This window comes from Malania oleifera, chromosome 1 (genome assembly GCF_029873635.1).
Source record: "Malania oleifera isolate guangnan ecotype guangnan chromosome 1, ASM2987363v1, whole genome shotgun sequence".
NCBI lineage: Eukaryota > Viridiplantae > Streptophyta > Magnoliopsida > Santalales > Ximeniaceae > Malania > Malania oleifera.
The window spans coordinates 67249440-67271533 of record NC_080417.1 but is presented as its reverse complement, the minus strand read 5'-3'; the positions used below and the strand labels follow the sequence as shown (position 1 = coordinate 67271533).

The window sequence follows — 22094 nt, the reverse complement described above, 5'->3', positions numbered from 1 at the left end:
TTGAAAACTCAGAGCTTGTGGCCTCCATGAGAAGTTAGGATGTTGTTTCGACTGGGGGTTGTAGGTACTCGAGTAGGAGTCATTAGCTGGCTTATCATACCAATTATGGGTGGCCTTTACTTCCTCATGCACAAGCTTAGATTGGGAATGCGTGTGAGGGCAATTGTAACATGTATGGGAAGGGTCAGAGCATATTGCATATACCTCAGCATATGTCGTTGTTTTCAGTCCTAAGGACAAGTACTAGTCTAATTTTTTGGATATGGCATGTAGGGTAGGGGCTACGTCTTAGCTAGTGGCCAACTCATAAACTCCATTAGGTTTAGAGGTTGATGGATTAGGTAGTCTACGGGCGGCAGCCTTATGCTCCTAAGAGTTTTCAGCCAGAATTTCAAAGAAAATCTAGGTCTCGTTCTCATGCTTAGTGAAGAAATTACTTTCGCATGACACATCAACCATGGACCTATCTCTCTTAGCCAACCCTTCGTAGAAATTTGGACTAATTGCCACTTGGGGACCTGGTGATTTGGGCATTTATGGAGCAGGTCCCTAAAGTGCTCCCAAGTCTCGAAAAGGAGTTCCCCATCCATCTGTGAGAAACTTGTGATGGCTCTTCGAAGCTATTTAGTCTTCCAAAATGGAAAGTACTTTTTAAGAAATTCATGTTTCATGGTGGCCCAGTTGGCCACCGAGTTCAATTCTAAAGACGTCGGCCAATATTTGGCCTTATCCTTTAGAGAGAACGGGAAAAGCCTAAGACGGGGAGAATCATCACTGAAATTAGGTATCCGGATGGTGGAACAAATTTCCAAGAACTTATCTAGATGTTAATAAGGATTTTCAGTAGAGTTCCCATAAAAGTTAGGCAGCATCGATATGATTGAATTCTTAATCTCAAATTGTGCTACCTGGACATCTGGGAACCGGATGCAAGATGGTGATGTGTATGCATTAGGTACAAATTAGTACATAAAGGGCTGAAGGTGTTATTCTCCCACCACAGGTAGGTGGGGAGCATGGGGTTCCGGGATTTGTTCAGCAGGACCCGGGGGTTATCTTCGACCATTGCTTTTAGTTCAGACGACTTAGCCTTCTCCGGATTAGAGATAGGTTTCCTAAGGGACCTACGAGATTTTTCAATTTCAAGATCTATGGGAATTATCTCAGGTTCCAACGAAAGCATGCCAAACATACACACGTGTAAGAACACCGATTCAGACTTCAAAAAAAAAAAAAAAAAAAGAAATTAACAAAGAAGGTGAAAACAAAAGGAAAGCAAATCAAAAAACAAGAAAATAATACTCTAAAGCGGAAATTAGCTTATAACTGTAGCCAAGTCTCTGGCAATGGCGCCAACATTTGGTAGGCTCGCCAAGGCTTGGGTCCTTAACTACTAAAAATAATATTTATAAAACCTAACAATCCCAAGTTTAGTAGAAAGTGGGTAAGTCAGGCATCGATCCACGGAGACTTTAAGCGCAGTTATTAAACCACTTCCAATTTAGTTTACTAAAACCTTGTTATGAAAAAAAAAGGTGAAAGATGATATTTTACAATGACGATTATCTAACAACTACTGGAAAGCATGTAACTGAAAGAAAATAAATTTAAACTACTGGAAAGCAAGTAAATTTCTAAGTTACCCTACTCCTACAAAGCTACTGTGGTCCGAGTTAGACAATGGATGCCATGCTTCTAACTACACTCATCCAGACTTCCATAGAAGTACTAACCCAAGGGTGCCAAAGTGGGAGAGGGGCAATCAAGGGCACAAAGTAGAAAGGGTGCACCAACCATCCGAAGCACGGTCGGGAACTAGAGTAAACCCTGTCTCAACAATAATGAACACCTCTGCGATTTTGTAGCCAACTATTTCCCTCTGACTGATACGTAGCAGCGCTTATCCTTATCTACATTCTTTTATCAAACACACAACAAGTAAATGGAAAGCAGTAAATGAAAGAATGAGTAAAAAGATCATTCCTTTTTCATTCTAAATGTCTGTCACTAATGCTAAAAGTGCAAGAGGAGACCCTAATATGCACAGCTATTCTATGAATGCCGGCGGTTGTCACCAGTCGTCGGACACTCCATACATGAATCAAAACTACTCTACTCCTACTCTAACTTGGCTCTCAATGACTTCCTAGGTATGTCACTAGCCTATGAGAGGCCAAAGAGGAACCCAGAGCTTGTGTTTGTAGCAAATACTTATGGGCTCTAGGGTTTACAAGGGTTGTTTTATAAGTTAGGAAAGTGTGCAGCAAATCTTGCACAGCAGATCGTCGCAGTCGACCAAGTCGCTCCTCTAGCATTCTTGTGCATGCCCTAGTTGGATGTCACGGGAAGTCAGGGATTCGAATCTTCAATATCTTTGACTTCGTCATGCCTCAGGGTCTTGGTAGTCGAGCTGATGGTCAAGACTTGTAGTATCTCGATCCTTAGGAAATCTTAGTATCTCGACATAGTCGCCCTGAAAGGTCTCTTGGTCAAACACTTCGTCAAGACTCTTGGTATTTTTGAATTTCAATTTTGTCTTTATATCTCAACGTGGTCGCTCCAGGGTGTCACTTGGTCGTGCACTTGGTCGAACCTTGCAGCATTTTGATCTCAGTCTGAACCTTGGAGTTTGCAGTGGAAGACTAAGTCGCCCCTGTGGTTTTCTGGTTGCGCCACATGGTCGAGCATCATCTTCTTGTATACTTAACATATGAAGCATTTGGAGCTTGGCTAAACATCTAAATTCGAGCTTTGAATCCTCCAAATCCTCCTTGGCTTCTTGGAATGCCTAACTCGATGGTTTTAACCTATTTTTTTATAAAAAGACAAACAAACCTTGCATAGCTCTGAACAATGATAACTCTGGGTAAATACATAATAAAATGAGTATAAACAAAGGTAAATGGGGGTCTAATATCTTGTATTTTAGGGACTCATCAGTGAAGATGAAGAGGGAATGGATGTTAATGATATAGCCTTCATAACCAAGAAATTTGCATAATTCCTTAGAAAGAAGAACAAATTTACAAACTCCAAATCAAATAAAGGAGAATCTAATAAGAAGGAAATAAAGGTTGAACCACCTACATGCTATAATGGCAAGAAAGTAGGACATATAAAACCGGACTATCCACAACTCAAGAAGGATTCTAAGAAGAAGAAGAAGAAGGCAATGAAAGTCACTACATGGGACAATATAAGTTCAAGTAATTCAGAAAGTGAATCAAGCGACCAAGAGGTTGCCAATGCTTGTCATATAGCATGGGACGATGATGAAGCACAAAGTTCCTCATCTAAATCATTTAATAATTCATGCAATAACGATTCATCTGATGAATCCAACAATGAGAGTATGCCATCTTATGATGAACTTCAAAGAGAATTATTCAACATTCATAAGATTCTAATTAAAGTGACTGAACGATACAACTCATTGAAAAATAAGAATGAATCGGTAATGAAAGAATTAGAATCTCAAAATCTTGTTGAAAAAGAAATGGATTTAAAAATTAAGAGATTAGAAAGCAAAAATGAAAAAATGATGAAAGAACAGGAAGATTTAAGATCTCAAACTTCTAATGAAAAATAAAAGGATCTAGTCATTGATGAACTTGAAAACAAAATAAATCAGATAACTAAAGAACTTGTAAGGATCCAAGCTAACTGCAAAGAAATAAAAGATTCAAAAATACTTTGCATTGACGATAAAATTGAGGATCAAAATAAAATAATTTACAATTTTGCTAGAGGAAAAGAAAACCTTGATAAAATGGTTGGAATACAAAGAATGTATTTGGATAAAGAAGGCATAGGATTCAATGGAGTTGAGAACACAAAGAAAAAGAACCTCTACATGGGGTACTTTGCAAAAGTCTCCAAAGACTATGCTAGCACCTCCTCAAATGGTTACACATATACCACACGTTTTCTATGTAAGGAGATAGGACACATTAAGTTTGAATGTCCATTAAAAAGAAAGGGTGTAAAAATTAGACAAGTTTGGAGAGTAAAAGAAACATCACTTGTTAAACCATTAAGACTCGAGAAAGTATGGGTACCAAGATGAAAGTCTAGTTTACAAACTAAGGACTCCATAGATATTAGTAATAGTCTTCTTTTTTTTTTAAGAAAGCTAAATTTGTACTAAAATGAAAAAGGACGATAATGCCTCCATAGCCTACACGGTTTGAGGTAGCCAATTCGAATATAAGAAGAGATTTAGCAAATGACTATAAATGTGCTCTGATAGTAGATAAATGCTTAGAATGTAAGTTACTAATAAAAGATGTCTACTATAGTAGAGAACCTGAGAAGCTGAGTAAAAATAAGAAATCTAATGCATAAATTGAAAGTCTATCTTGACTAAGCATATCATGATAAATAGACTACAATATTAGCTATAGCTAAAGGGATAAAAATAGCATAACCTTAGTTGAATTATTAAAGAAAGGCTATAAATACTTAAGGTTAAAATTCTAAAAAGCACAGCATATGTTGCTCTTTGCATAAACTTGAGATTTGGAAAATTAAGTTTAAAAAGTATTAGTAATGTTGCAGATCATAATTTGTTTTGAGACCTTGTTATTTGATCAAGCATTAAAAGAAGTCCAAAATGAAAATTAGTTATTCAGCGTCGTAAATATTCATTCTTTAGTACAAGTGCAAGTGCAAGTGCAATGAAATCTTTTTTATGTACCTAAGTAGTCTTTCTGAGTTAATATGACTAAGTAACTCAATGATCATACTAGAAACAACTACAAAGAAATCCAGAGAATTCAAAAATTCCAAGAAGAAAATTTATCCTTGTTCAATCTATGGAAAGTAGCCTTTAATACAAGGATATTGAACATGTTGAAGCGAGGTATGAAAATCTTAAAGATGAGCTTTTAAACTTATTGATGACTATTATATGAACATGGCATTGTTATCCACAATCAGAGGTTGGATTGCACAAGGCTTAACTTAGAATGCATTGACTTCAAAGAGTCTTTTGCATCAACAACAAGTTCGGAAAGTAATATGAAATTTGGTTATTCATATGCAAAAAAATAATCTGAAATCAAAAAAGAGTAAATCGGAAGTAAATCAGGATTATTGCATAGTAGAGAAGTATGTTGAATAAGGAATAAGTTCTTGAAGATAGCAAGTACGTCAAAAACATTGATGTACAATTGACTTAAATTTTACCTTAGTCAACTGGTTGCTCTCTGACTTACTAAACTTTTCAGAATCAAGCTCATCAGTCAACTGACTTTTAGAGGCATAGTCGACTGACTCGCCACTGACTTGTGAAATTTTAGGGAAATATACAAGTCAGGCAACTGCCCTTTCGAGCATAGTCGACTAACACATAGTTGTATGAATATCAATTGTTCATAAAAGCCCTAATTTTTCTGCCTTAGTCCACTGACCCTGTGTCTCAGGTCAATTGTGCATCTCTTTAGGAAAATTATTCTTCTCTTGATCTAAGATTTGGTCGGATTAAGCAGCATATAACCAGATCTTCACATGGAAAGGCTCAAATGGAGATAATTCATGGTGAAAATGACGATGGAGATGATAATGCCACTAATGATTAAAAAACTTTCTTAGCATAAACATTATTTTGGGTTGAAATATGAGCTCCGATATACTTTGTTTCATGTTTTTTTGTACTTTCTAATCCTACTTTGGGATTCTTGATTATCTTCTTAAGCATGATGAATAGTCATTTATCTGTTTCATGTTTATGTTGCTCCATGCATTAGACTGCATATGCTTATTGATGACCTTCTCTTTTTTATTGATGTCAAAAAGGGGGAAACTTTTTAAGAAAAAACATAAAAACTGAGCATGAACATTTAATTCATGCCATCTGACACATGACTCTGAGCATGAACTTTTGAAAAATGACTACAACATGCAAGCATGTACATGAGCATACAAATCTGATGGAATTGCAAACGCATGAATATTTTCCTAAAACCAAACACTAATCTGGGTTGTAATATTTGACTTTGCTATTTATTTTTGTATAGCTCTTTTATCCGTTTCTTTTGACCATTTTAGTTCACATCTTGATTATGTTATATATCTTTTGCATGTTTAATGATGGATGACTATGTTATGATTGAATTATATGCTGGCTTATGAACTTTGTTCTTGCAGTCTAAATGCGAAATTTTTTTGTCCTTAGTACATTTGCATAATATTCATTACAGTTTATTTTTTTGTTGACTTAAAAAAGGGGGGAAAATTTTAGAAAAATTGAGTGTGAGCAAATAGTGAATGAGCATGTCATGATAAAAATTTAAAACGATTGATAATGATGAATCTTCACATGATATTTACAACTTACACTATACATGCTTTTGGACTTATTGCTTATCTATTTAAACATGCTACGTGATATTTATCTTTAGCCTATGGTTGCTCATTGCCTTGATATTTATATTTTTTTTCTTGATATCTTACTCTTTTTGATTGATGCCAAAAGGGGGAGAATTTTTGGGCAAAAATTGAGCATTAAATATGATCCTAAATTCTGATATGATGTGATATTAAGCATGATATTACTGAGCATGATCTTGAATATGACGTGATATTAAGTATGATATTAATAGTAATCTTGATATATGAGTATAATATTGAAATTGATCTTTGAAATATACACTAAGTTAGTATGCATTCATGATATATGTTGACATACTTTTCAAATATTGTTAAGTTGATGCTTATTATAAGGGGTAGCCTATTTACGGCTTACTCATTTTTGCTCCTTGTTTGTCATCATCAAAAAGGGGGAGATTGTTGGCCTAGTAAGGCTTAGAATCTTGTTTTGATGATAACAAATCAAAGGTACTTAACATATTTGGTTAATTGAAGTTTCAGGACTAAAGTGTTTTGATAAAAGCTCAAGATCAAGTGCTTGAAAAGTCTATTGAATGCTTGTGATTAAAGCTAGAAGATCTTATGAAGCTAAAGACTACTAAAGCAAAAAAAGACAAGGCAAACATAAAGAAAGGAAGCAATGCATGAAGACTTAGTGATTAAAAAGTCTTAGTCTTAAGAAGTCTCATGTAAGTACTTCAAACGATTTCAATATGGATGTATGAAGCTCTTAGGAACCATTACTAACTTAGAGACCTATTTTTGAAAAACCCCAAAAATTATTTTCAAAAGTCTCATTTCAATATTCAAAGTTTAAAAGCTAAAGAATATTGGAAAAAAATTTCTTGAAAGCATACAAGGTGCAAGGACAGACGACTAATAAATCATCATCAGGCGACTGACTTAATTATGTTGTTAAAAATTGAACGGACAGAACTGAGACAAGCGACTAACCCCTCTGGTCACAGTCGACTGACAATATTCTGGGTTTGAAAAATATGCTGAACTTAAAAGGCACAAGCGATTGACCTTAGGTCTAGTCAACTGACCTTCGTATTTTAAATTTTTATACAACGAGGGAAAGTTTCCAAATTTGATTGCTTGACCCCCAAACTTTAAGAAAACTTGGGAAATACTGCAAGTAACTTTGGCAACACGAAAATTTACTTTTTATCTCTATAAATACAAGTTGATTCCAAGAATTAAATACAACTAGCAAGCACATACGAATTGAAAATTTAGAATTCTACTGCTAAAACTTTTCTGAAGCATTATTGTGCTATTACTGACAATTCGCGGTTTATTTGATCTGTTTATATTGAGAATTTCAATTCTAAATCAAAACTCTGGCAACAATCATCTAAAATTCATCTTTCTATATTGATTATTGATTGAAGTATATTGATATTCAATTGTACTAATTTGCACTTTTTGAGAGTTTTACTTGTACACAAATTGTTTCTTGTTTCTCTTTGTTATTATTTAATGATTTAGGGGTGTTGGATCATTGCCCAGCAAGAAGGGGTATTCTTGTTAGAAAGGGGTCTCAACCTGATAAGGAAAGGTTATAACTTTTCCTTGTAAGAAAGTTAGAAAGGAAAATCCTTATAGCAGTTGCTTGGGGCAAGGATGTAGGCTGCTGGCCAAACCTTGTAAAAAATCTAGTCTTTAGCTCTTCTCCCTACTCTCTTTAATTTACTACGAGTATATATAACCTGCGTGTATGATTATTTAACACTTTCTGAATATTGGGAGTTACTGAACTTTTGATTTTGATCCATATTTGAAATCAAACAACAACAACAACAAAACCAAGCCTTAGTCCCACTAGGTGGAGTCGGCTATATGAATCCTTTTCCACCAATTTTTGCAATCATGGACCATTTATTTTGATAGATTCAAGGATATTAAATACTTACTCATTTTCTTCTCCCAAGTTATTTTAGGTCTACCCCTACTCCTTCTATTGCCCCCCACAGAAACTAAGTCACTTTTCCTCATAGGTGCACTATGTGGCCTATGTTGCAAGTGTCCATACCATCTGAATCGTCCCTCCCTTATCTTATCTTCTCCATGAGCTACACTTAACATACCATGAATATGTTCATTCCTTAATTTATCTTTCAATGTTATGCCAGTCATCCATCTAAGCATTCTCATTTCGGCAACTTTTACTTTTTGGATATTATGTTTCTTCGTCACCCAACATTCCGATCCATATAGCGTAGTTGGTCTTATAGTTATCCTATAAAACTTCCTCTTCAATTTTAAGGCTATTCTACAATCACAGAGCACACTTGAAGCACTTCTCCATTTTACCCAACCTGCTTTAACTCTATGCATTATATCATCTTTAATTTCTCCTTCAGCTTACATAATAGATCCAAGGTATCAAAATCTACAAGTGCTATCTATGTCTTCATCATCAAGTTTAACTTTGTCTCTAATATTCCTCCTATCATTACCAAAATTACATTTCATATATTCTGTCTTATTATTACTTATCCTTAAGTCTTTAGATTTCAAAGTTTCTCTCCATAATTCTAATTCAGCCTCTACTCCGTACCTAATTTCGTCAATTAATACATCATATCATAGTGATTGATTGATTTGATTGATATATTTAAAGGTAATACTTTGATTTTGAATATCAGCAGCTGAAAGGTATTTTGAGTTGTAAGTTTCACAAAATCAAATCTATGAAATTATATTTTGTTAAATCTGAGTTTTACTTCGAAAGATTATGAGATTTATTTCTCACAATCATAAATTGATACTTAGATTTATCAGCTGGATTTTAACATCAATGAATTGAATTTGGATTAAAAAATTAGATTACTTGGAGATACTAAATTATTGGATGTTGAGAGTTTACTAAAATCCTAATCTTAATTGTTATTTGAATCAAGTAATTAATTGATTGGTAAAATTATGAATATTGAAGTTTTTGAAATATAACTCAGACATACCTTGTGAATCTGAATATCTCATTGAAGTTATATTACAGGAAAATTAAGATCAATCTTTGAGAATTCTATCTTGATACTTTTCATTGAAATCTAAGCTAATACAAGTCTTGTGTGATTACCTTGTCCTTTTTACATGACAGTTCAGATTGGCATATTGAAGTTATATATTAAAGCTATCATTGTTCATAACTGAGAAGAATTATTGATTCTAAAATTTGGTTATGTATTGAAGCATTGGATTCAAATTCTAAAGTGTTGAGTATTAAGATTGAGTTTAATCTTGTGCAATAAATCATTCTATTCAAACAAAATTACAAGGACACTTAAGATAATTTTCTGAAATTAATATTGTCCATGATATATAAATGTGATTTGATTTTTTACCTACTGAAATTCTAAAAGTTGAATAAGCAATATCATCTTTACTTTACATTAATTATTGATTAATATGAATATGGTAGTTGATAAGAATTGTGTTGTCGGTTGGAGAGTGTGATTACAATTGCCTTATGTTGAAGAAGGGTTATACTTTACTAAAGTTTTTATAAGGAAATTCTAAAAACCCAATTCACCCTCCCCCTCTTGGGAGTATACCTTACTTCTCATTTGGTATTAGAGCCTAAGGTTGTAGTAAATCTTAATCTAGAAGCTACATAAAGATTCCTATGGCACACCTAGGTGTATCTCCTTTTGTTGAGGGTCAATTCTCATCTAGACCACCTATATTATGCAGTGTAAACTGCACTTTTTGGAAACAACAAATAAGAATATACTTGCAAACCATGGATTGAAAAGCTTGGAAAGTTGTCACACATGGTGACCTCATCCCTACTAAAACCATAGACAACAAAGAAATACCAAAGGAAGAAAAGGAGATGACTGACAATGACTTGAAGGTGCTACAAATAAACTCTAGTGCAATGAATGCACTATATTATGCTCTAGATGTGAATGATTTCAATAGGATTATAGGCTGCAAATCAGCTAAATAAATCTGGTATAAACTTAAAGTAACATATGAAGGAATGATTGATGTAAGGGATAGTAGAATTGACATGCTCACTAGCGAGTATGAGGCTTTTAGGATGAACCCTATTGAGACCATTACTAGTATGCACGCTAGGTTCACCTATATTATAAATTCACTAAATGCATTGTGTGATTACCTTGTCTATTTTACAAAGCACTTCAGATTGGCATATTGAAGTTATATATTAAAGCTATCATTGTTCATAACTGAGAAGATTTATTGATTCTGAAATTTGGTTATATATTGAAGCATTGGATTCAAATTCTAAAGTGCTGAATATTAAGATTGAGTTTAATCTTGTACAATAAATCATTCTATTAAGACAAAATTACAAGGACATTTAAGATAATTTTCTGAAATTAATATTGTCCTTGATATATAAATCTGATTTGATTTCGTATTTGTTGAAATTCTAAAAGTTGACTAAGCAATATCATCTTTACTTTACATTAATTATTTATTAATATAAATAAGGTAGTTGATAAGAATTGTGTTGTTGGCTAAAGAGTGTGATTACAATTAACTTAAGTTGAAGAAGGATTATACTTGACTAAAGTTTTGAAAGGGAAATTTTAAAATCCCAATTCAGCCCCCTCTTGGGAGTACACCTTACTTCTTAGTTTTATAGACTTGGTCCTGGTTGGGTTTAAAACCTCATTTATGCACCACTCAAATTCCTCTTTGAATTTCCTGAAACACCCTTTAATATTTGGAGCATAACTTTTTTCTAGAGAACTCCAAAAAGGGCGATCTTGGTATCTGTTGACTTTGGTGTATTCCCAAGAAGGGGGGTGAATTGAAAATTTAAAAACTTTTCCTGCTAGGTATAGCTAATCCAAAAGTAGTATACCACAACCTAATGTTTGTCTAAAACATATACTATTGGCTTTTTGAGTCTGATCCCTAGTTTTGATAATGACAAACCGTAAGTTACTTATATGTGTATCTAGTGATTGAACAGGTTATAATTCAACACACACATAGGGGGACTAAGAATGGAAGCCAAAGACGCACAAAGCTCATATGATCAGGGTTTTCCCATGAAAATTAAAAAGCAAAGAAGAACAAGAAGAAGACATTTTGATTTTATTTGTATAATGCATTTAAGTTTTTATATGTTGGTCTGTAATAACTGCATACATCCCATAAGATATGTCTTAATGCTCAAACAGAACCATAGATAGACCTTATGGCTGACTTTTAAGGTAAATTAAAATGCCTAGACCTTAGAGAGTCCCTAGGATCCTATGTTAATTTAGGGGTACTCCCAAGAGGGGGGTGAATTGGCTATTTCAAAATTATTTAATATATTTTACTGCTTAATCCCTATTTCAATATTTAACCAAATAATCACATGGGTCTAAAATTAATTCAAAATATTATCTCAACAAACTCAATTATACCCAATTAATTTTCAAGTGCATGTAATATTAATCAACATACAAACTTGCAAAATTGATAATGAAATGCAAGCGAAAATTAAAACGAGTTAAGGGAAGAGAGAAGGCAAACACAATTTTACGAGGTTCAGCCTACCCCAACCTATGCCCTCGCCTTGAGTGACCCACGCAAGGATTTCACTAAAAAAACCACTCCTTTAACTAGGACAAAGCTTCCCATACAATATGTTGCTTACAAGAGGTGTAGCTACCTCCTCAATCTCGGTTCACAGCTTGAACCGTGAATACAATATAAAATTACAATTTTTATAAAAACTCAAATGCTTCTACACAAAACTCACGAGTACAATAGAGATTAAATACATACTCATATGATAAAAGTTGAAGCTCAGTGTGTGAGTATGATATTCAGTGATATTTCTTGAAATAAGTGATGAATGATTGTTATATAAAATATGTAGGAGCAAGATGCTCCAACAATCTAATCAACTATACGATTTTTATAAAATTATTTGAATAGTAGGTATAGTTTGGAAATCTAAATCTGATTTATGATCTTCATAAAAATTACTCAAACAATTGATTTTCAGTACAGATCAAAACTATAGTCTTTATCAAAATACTTAGTCAATAAGTTTTCTTTAGAATATTAAATCACATATTTGAATAAATATGCTAAGATGAAATCTTTGAATAAATAATAAGCTTGATAGCTTTTCAAAGATTTGAAGCCTCAACAAAAACTTTTCTCAAATAATGATCTTTCACAGAATGTATATATTATTAATAACCGAAGATCAATCTCTCAAACAAAATATTTAAGAATACGTTTGTGAGAAAAAAAAAATATTTGAGAATAAGCCAACAAAATAGTTTGATCACCAAACCTCAATACCCAAGTTGTTTATGCAATATTTGCTGGACACCTTTTGAAAATCAACGTAACCCAAGCTTAGATTTGACGTGAATGCTTTGAAATCGCAAGCAAGGGCTTAGTAATGTGTTCAATGCTTTCCAGAGATGTGTATACGTTTAAGGCTCCCAATAATATGCAAAAAGTGAGGCACTAGGGTTTTTAGGTTAGTTTTATAAGAGTTCTTAGGTTTTGATCAAATTTTGGCTATTGGTTCAAGTTAAAAATAAGAGTTTTCATCTGTGCCATGCTGAATCGCGTTTTAGCGTCCCAATCTTCATCGATGAATGGGTAAGTTCATCGACGAGTGTATAACACTTGTTCATCAATGAAGCCATGAGTTCATCCATGACAGCACTGTCTGAACTTTTTGGGCTCTTAGTATTTTTTCGTCAATGAGACAACACTGTTCATCGTCGAGTGGCCTTCATGAGTTCGTCGATGTGGCCATTAGGTTCGTCAACAAGGCCTCTAAAATTTGCCTCAAAAAATTTATTCAACCTAGACTAACGTAAATGAATTTTTCATGAAATGCATGAGTCCTAAGGTCTGTCTAGGGTATATTTGAGTTTCGAATTATATCATATGAAACTTGTAAATACATTTAGTTCTCGTGAACATGAAGCTTGCTTCTTCATCCTTTTATTTTTCTTGATCCATGGATTGCGCCAAGTGATATGTACTTTAGGTTTCTCATGGCTTCCATACAAGTTCACTATTCATGTATTCTAAATCATGATCCTGTTTGCAAACTCAATTGCACAAGTCAAATACCAAGTGATTTGTCATTATCAAAATAGGATTGGACTCTTAGAGTCAAAAAATCTCCCCCCTTTTTGATGATGACAAACACACAAGCAAAAATGGGTTATGCCTAACAAGGCTTAACCTAAGATAATGCATAATTTAGAATTCAGCAATATAGTTTACACACAATGAAGTTCATACACATTGTAGAATATGCAATATCTTTGCTAGTAAAACTTCTCCCCTTTTTGACTTTTTTTTTTTTTAAGAATCTCTCCCCCTTTATTTCAAAAGAAAGGAAACAAAATTTTTGCGTACTGAATTCTCCCCCTTTTTACAAAAGTTAAATTATAATTTATTTTACAAACTTCTCCCAAAAAACATTTTATCATTTATGCTTTAATTTCTCCCCCTTTTTGACATCAGCAAAAAGGTATATATAAAAATGTTCTGACAGAAATATATCTAAAAAAAATTCAACCTTTATATTTCAAAATTGTACAGTAAAATATATCTCCTTGTGTTACTCAATTTACTTTTCCTCCTTTCTAATGTATATCTGTGTTGTTGAATTAACTTTCAATGTAAACATACACAATATTTCAATTTACATAGACATGGATAAACAAATCAGTCCATTAAATTCCTAAAGTTCATGTGACCATCAACATGTGTCATGTATCCATCAAAATTTAACGTGCAATAACCATTCATTAAGTTTAATACCAAATGTCAAAAAAAAAAAAAAATCCAAACGTGAAAATTTTAACCAAATGTTAATTTCAAATTAAATTGCTCCCCCTTAATTATGTAGTCTAATGTAAATCTAGGCAATTTCTCAACTATGCATCAGGCCTAAGTCACATCTAATTTGGATAAACCTATCCTCCAAAAGTGGTTTTGTGAATATGTCGACCCATTGTTCATCTGTGCATACAAACTCAAGTGTCACATCTCCTTTTTGCACATGATCACGAAGAAAGTGATGTTTAATTTATGTGTGTTTAGTTCGTGAATGTGATATAGTTTTCTTTGAGATGTTTATTGCACTTGTATTGTTGCATCTTATAGGAACTGTGTCATAACTTAATCAAAAATCCATAAGTTGTTGCTTCATGTATAACATTTGAGCACAACAACTTTCAGCCGCTACATATTCAGCCTTGGCTGTGGATAGAGCAACTCAATTTTGCTTCTTTGAAAATCAAGATACTAATGAGTGTCCTAAGAAATGACGTGTGCCGCTCGTACTTTTTCTATCTACTTTACTATCGGAAAAATCTGCATCCGAATAGCTGATAATCTCAAAGGAGGTATACTTAGGATACCATAATCAAAGTTCAATGGTTCTAATCAAGTATCTAAGTATTCATTTGATAGCTAATAAATTAGACTCTTTAGGTACAGCCTGAAATCTTGTGCATAAACATACGCTAAACATTATGTCAGGCTTACTGGCAATCAGATATAGTAAATGACCAATCATCCCATGATAAAGCTTAACATCTACCAGTATGTCTTGTTCGTCTTTATCTAATTTTAAAGAAGAGCTCATTGGTGTTCCTAGAGTTTTACTATCTTCTATGTAAAACCTTTTAAGTAAGTCTCTAATATACTTCGATTGATTTATAAAGATTCCATGGTTTTCTTGTTTGATTTGAAGTCCTAAGAAGAGGTTAAGTTCTCCCATCATGCTCATCTCAAATTCATTTTGCATACAACACGCAAATTCATTGCAAGACTCTTCATTTGTTGCTCTGAAGATGATATCATCTATGTATACTTGTACTAGGAGAAAATTTTCATTTTTAGCTTTTATGAAGAGTGTTGTATCAATCTTTTCTCTAGTAAATCCATTTTCTAGTAGAAAGCTGCTTAGCCTTTCATACCAAGTTCTAGGAGCTTGCTTTAGACCATACAAGGCTTTAGTTCATCTATAAACGTGATTTTGATGCTTATGGTTTTCAAAACCTGGGGTTGTTCTACATATACTTTTTCACATATGTAGCCATTTAGAAATGTACTTTTGACATCCATTTGATATAGTTTGAAATCCTTAAATGCAACATAAGCTAACAGCATTCGAATGGCTTCCATTCTAACTATAGGTGTGAAGGATTCCTCAAAATCTATTCTTTCCTCCTGGTTGTACCCTTGAGCTACTAGTCTTGCCTTATTTCTAACAATTATTCCATGTTCATCTTTCTTGTTCTTATATATCCATTTGTTTCCAATGAATATTTTATCCTCAAGTCTAGGAACTAATGTCTAGACTTTATTTCTCTCAAACTGATTTAATTCTTCTTGCATAGATATTACCCATGATTCATACTCAATTGTTTCACTTACATTCTTAGGTTCTTCTTGTGATAAGAAAGCAAAATGACTAATCATATTTCTAAGTGAGGATAGTGTAGTTACTTCATGAGATGGTTCTCCTATAATTTGATATATAGGATGATTCTTTATGTACTTCCATTCTTTAGGTGGTTCATTAATCTCTTTTTCCACTTGATTATCTACAAAATATGTTTTCTTAACGTTTGAGTTCTTATCTGAATTATTTTCAATTGACATTTTTTCAAATTCCTTATTAATCTCAATTTCATCCTCATTGGTCTTTTGAGCAAATGGATTGGATTCATTGAATACAACATGAATGGATTCTACAACGATTAATGTTCATTTATTATATACCATGCAGGCTTTACTATCTAAGGCATATCCTAGAAAAATACCTTCATCAGATTTCACATCAAACTTTCCTAAATGTTCATTGTCTCTAAGTACAAAGCACTTGCAACCAAAGACATGGAAATATGAGATGTTTGGTCTATGACCATTCCACAATTCGTAAGGAGTCTTATTTAGGGATGGTCTAATCAAAACTCAATTTAGAACATAGCAGGCGGTATTCACTGCCTCAGCCCAGAAGTACTTAGGTAGTTTATGTTCGTTAAGCATTGTTCTAGCCATTTCTTGTATAGACCTATTCTTTCATTCAACTACACCATTCTGTTGTGGTGTTCTAGGAGCTAAAAAATTATGAGATATTCCTAATGAATCACAGTATTCTTCCATACCTTGATTTTTAAATTCTCTACCCCTATCACTTCGGATTTTAGTGATAGTATATCCCTTTTCTTTTTTAATTTTCTTACATGGTTTAACAAATTGTTCACACGCTTCATCTTTGTGACCTAAAAATAGTACCCCATGTAAATTTAGAATAATCATCAACGACAACAAATGCGCATGATTTTCCTCCTAAACTCTGAATTGGGTTTGGACCAAATAGATCTAAGTGCAACATTTGGAGTGGCCTAGTAGTAGAGATTACTTTCTTCTTAAAACTAGATCTTGCTTGTTTTCCTAGTTAACATGCATCACAAATTTTGTCTTTCACGAATTTTGTCTTAGGCAATCCTTTAACCAAATCTCCTTTAACTAGTTTAGATATTAAGTCCATGTTTGTGTGTCCTAGTCTACTGTGGCAAATCCAACTAATTTCATTCATAGTAGAGAAACATGTCACCCGTTGAGAAGTTAAGTTATCAAAACTGGTGGTATAGAAATTTTCATGACGATCATCAGTACACAATATTTTGTTTTCAGATTTGTTCTCTACAATGCGTTTGTCATGTTCAAATGAAATTTTATAACCTTTATCCCACAGTTGGCTTATGCTTAATAGGTTATGTTTCACTCCATCAACTAATAACACTTTATCAATAACAAGGAAGGGCTCATTACCGACCTTACCAACTCCAATGATTTTACCCTTTGATTTTTCCCCAAATGTAACGAATCCTCCATCATTGAATATAATAGATTCAAATTTAGCTTTATCTCTTGTCATATGTCACAAGCATCCGCTATCAATATACCACTTGTCCTTTGAAGAGGACAATCTCAAGCACATCCACAAGACATAATCAGATAACTACTTTTGGTATCCAGATTTTCTTGGGTCCATGGGGGTTAGTACTAGACTCTCCTTTGACTTTCCAGACTTTATTAATTTTGACATCTTTGTTTTTAAAAGGATTGTCAAATTTTATGTGACCTGACCTCTTACATTTTAAACATGTAATATATCTATAAGGATCTTTTATCGGAACATAAGATTTTGACTCCCTTACAAAATATCCCATGTAAAGTTGTCTTTGTTTTAGGTTTTCCTTTCCATTAAAACAAAAACCTTCCTTTTCTATGGATATTCTTTGAGCTCCAAGAAGTTTTTCAAAATTATTTTGTCCTTCTGTAAATTTATAGATAATCTTAGATTTATCTTTCAAATTCCTTTCCAACTCCTCAATTTTCAAATCTTTGTCTCTCATTAGGGATGCATGAGATTCATTTTGACTTTCTACTAGCTTCGAAAATTCTTTCGATTTTAATTTCAAATCTAAATTTTTCTTATTCATTTTATTAAGCATTTTAAGGGTATACAGATATTCCTATTGCTGCTCATCATAAGAAAGCATGTCATTTTCATTTTCTGAATCACTGGAATAATAGGATGAAGCAAAAAAAAAAAGATTGTACCTCGTGGTCTTCGTGAGCCATCATACATAGATTTGCAATCTCGTCATCATTGGATTCAGATTCTGAACTACTCGTATGATGAGTATCCCAACCAACCTTTAGTGCCTTTTTCTTCTTCTTGGACACTTTCTTCAACTGGGGACAATCTGGCTTGATATGCCCAACTTCTCTATAGTTATAGCATGCAGGAAGATCATCCTTTTGCTTCCTTCTACTTGACTCTCCCTTTTTTGTTTTTGAGTCCTTGAATTTTCAGGTATATTTCTTGTTCTTTCTCATGAACTTTCCAAGTTTCTTGGTGAGAAGAGTCATGTTATCATTCGATTCTGAATCACTTCTTCACTGGAGCTGTTAGATGATGCCTTACGTGCTATAACTTTCTTTACTTTATTTTTCTCATTCTTCCTTTCATTTATTGCTAGTTCATAAGTAATGAGTGATCCAATCAGTTCATCAATCGACATCTCCTTGGGATTCCTTCCTTCTGCTATTGCAGTAGCCTTAGCTTCCAAAACTAGCGGTAGTCCCCTAAGTATTTTCCTGATCAACTCATAAGTAAAGTAAGATTTTCCGAGAGCATTCAAAGAATTCATGATGTGTGTAAATCTAGTGTACATGGATTAAATAGATTCATCGAAAGTCATTTTAAATGCCTCATATTCACTAGTAAGCATATCCATCCTACTATATTTTACTTCCTTTGTACCTTCATATGTGACTTCTAATTTTTCCCAAATCTCTTTAGCAGTGTTGTAGGCCATCACCCTATTAAACTCATTTACATCTAGTGCAAAAAATAGCAAGTTCATTGCAGAAGCATTTATTTGCATAGATTTCGAGTCTTCCTCTACATACTCATCTTCAGTCTTAGGAACATTTACCTTGTCAACTACTTTCATAGGAACATGATTTCTTTTAGATACAATTTCCCACACTTTCCAATCAACATTTAAAAGATTTATGTTCATTCTTCTTTTCCAGTTGGTGTAATTTACACCGCAGAAAATTGGTGGTCTAGTGGACGAGTGTCCCTCGCCGAATGGGGTTACACCAATGTGTACCATGTGATCTTTTTACAAAAATAATGGTTAAGTCTATGTAAACCTCACTCTGATACCAAATGTTAATTTAGGTGTACTCCCAAGAGAGGGGGTGAAATGGGTATTTCAAAATTATTTAAGTTTATTTTACTACTTAATCCCTATTTCAATATTTAACCAAATAATCACATGGGTCTAAAATTAATTCAAATTATTATCTCAATAAACTCAATTATACCCAATTATTTTTCAAGTGCGTGTAATATTAATCAACATACAAACTTACAAAATTAATAATGAAATGCAAGCGGAAATTAAAACTAGTTATGGGAAGAGAGAAGGCAAACACGATTTTACAAGGTTCGGCCTACCCTAGGCTACATCTTCGCATTGAGTAACCCACTCAAGGATTCCACTAAAAAAATTGCTCCTTTAATTGGGACAAAGCTTCCCGCACAATCCGCTGCTTACAAAAGGCGTAGTTGCCTCCTCAATCCCGGCTCACAGCCCGAACCGTGAATACAAAATAAAATTACAATTTCTACAAAAACTCAAATGCTTCTACACAAAGCTCATGAGTACAATAAAGATCTAATACATACTCATATGATAAAAGTTGAAGCTCAATGTGTGAGTGTGATATTCAATGATATTTCTTGAAATAAGTGATGAATGATCGTTATATATAATATGTAGGACCAAGATGCTCTAATGATCTAATCAACTATATGATTTTTATAAAATTATTTGAATAGTAGGTATAGTTCAGAAATCTAAATCAGATTTATGATCTTCACAAAACTACTCGAACAATTGATTTTCAGTACAGATCAAAACTATAGTCTTTATCAAAATACTTAGTCAATGAGTTTTCTCTAGAATATTAAATCAGATATTTGAATAAATATGCTAAGATGAAATCTTTGAATAAGCTTGATAGTTTTTCAAAGATTTGAAGCCTTAACAAAAACATTTCTCAAATAATGATCTTTCACAGAATGTATATATAATTAATAACTCAAGATCAACGTCTCAATACCCAAGTTGTTTGTGCAATATTTGCTGGAACGCCTTTTTAAAATCAACGTAACCCAAGCTTAGAATTAATGTGAATGCTTTGAAATCGCAGGAAAGAGTTTAGCAATGTGTTTAATGCTTTCCAGAGATGTGTGTACATTCAGGGCTCCCAATAATATGCAAAAAGTGAGGCACTAGGGGTTTTAGGTTAGTTTTATAAGAGTTCTCGGGTTTGGATCAAATTCTAGCCGTTGGATCAAGTTAAAAATAAGAGTTTTCATCTGTGTCTGTGCTTAATCGTGTTTCAGCGTCCCGATCTTCGTTGACGAATGGGTAAGTTTGTCGATAAGGCCTCTAAAATTTGCCTTGAAAAATTTATTCAACCTAGACTAATGTAAATGAAATTTTCATGAAATGCATGAATTCTAAAGTCTGTCTAGGGTATATTTGAGCTTCAAATTATATCGTATGAAATATGTAAATACATTTAGTTCTACATACCCATTCCCATTAAAGATCTTGAACATGAAGCATGCTTCTTCATCCTTTTATTCTTCTAGATCCATGGAGTGCGCCAAGTGATATGTACTTTAGGTTCCTCGTGGCTTCCATATAAGTTCACTGTTCGTACATTCTAAATCATGATCCTATTCACAAACTCAATTACATAGGTCAAATATCAAGTGATTTGTCATTATCAAAATAAGATTGGACTCATAAAGTCAATACCCTGCACTTCACTTAAGGAAAATAACAAGGGTAAAATATAACCTAGGTTGAAAATTAAAAGGGATTCGGGCAACCGAACTAGGCATGTTAAAAATGTCTTGGTTTACCAAACAACTAAAAAGTCAAGATGTTGACCTAACTTTAGGCAACCACATCGAAATGAACGTAACGTTCTCGGTTGACCGAATACTAAACCTTGACTTTTTCCAACAACTCGAGCGCCCGAACTCCACGGTCATTTTGACCTCAGGCGACCGAAATGGGTAGTTCAGTAGACCGAACTTAGGAACAAGTGACCGAACATTGAGCACTTAGGAAAATCACCTTGTTCAGCCAACCAAACATATTTTTAGGCACCCGAATGTTAAAAACAAGTTTGAGGTATTTTTAAATGCTAGAATGGGTTTAAAATTTAATTTAACTTTTATAATAATACCTAGTATGTCCCCACCAGTCAAAAAATTCTCAGACTCTATATATACCCATTCATAAGCCAAAATTAGCAACTTTGATTAGCAAATAATTTTCTCTCAAATATTTTTTAATTGTTTGTTAATCAAAGTTCCCCCAAACTGATTTCATTGCAAAAATCTTTTCCTTGGGGTAAATTTTTGCACTTTTCGACTCTCTTTATTATTCTTTGAAAACCATATTTACAAGAGAGTATATTTTCATTTGGGCATTCATTTTGATTTGCACATATAGTTTTAAATGCTTGTAGTTTGTTTTGTGTGTGCAAAGGTTTTGAAAGTAAAACCCTAGACTTTTCTATTTCTTATTGCAAATATTTTCAAAGAAACATTTGATTTAGGGTTTAAATCTTTGAGGTCCTCATCATACATGTCATATTCAAAGATTACAAAATTTATTTTTAAAGCACCCTTACTCCCTAAGCATTATTTCATGTCTTTAGAAATTGCATAATTTATGAGCTTTATTATGTACATCTCTATTTGTCATAAGAAGCATGTTTATATGTACAAATTTTTTTTCATATATCTGTTGGGTTCATCCCATTAATTGAACTGGAGAGTCTCAGCCCCGTAAGTGAGACCGATTCGATTCAGCCCGAAAATTGAATTGGGGAGTCTCAGTCCCGTAAGTGAGACCGGTTCGGTTCAGCCCAGAAATTGAACTAGGGAGTCTCAGTCCTATAAGTGAGATCAGTTCGATTCAACCCAAAAGTTGAACTAGGGTTTTCCTCGCCCCATAAGGAAAGGATGTAAACGATTTCTGCTCCGCCTGTTTAAGTGAGTAGGAATAGTGTAATTCTTGGGGGGTATGCCCAAGGTGGGGACATAGGTTAGTTTGGCCGAACCTCAATAACGAATA

The 22094-nt window shown here is 33.5% G+C and overlaps 1 non-coding gene across 1 annotated transcript; it reads left to right on the top strand.

Annotated features, from left to right (window-relative positions):
* The first annotated feature begins 516 nt into the window (after window positions 1-516).
* On the top strand, window positions 517-622 carry LOC131147376 (small nucleolar RNA R71). The gene has a single exon (XR_009134762.1). It is a non-coding gene; the product is annotated as a small nucleolar RNA R71 (small nucleolar RNA).
* The last annotated feature ends 21472 nt before the right edge of the window (window positions 623-22094 follow it).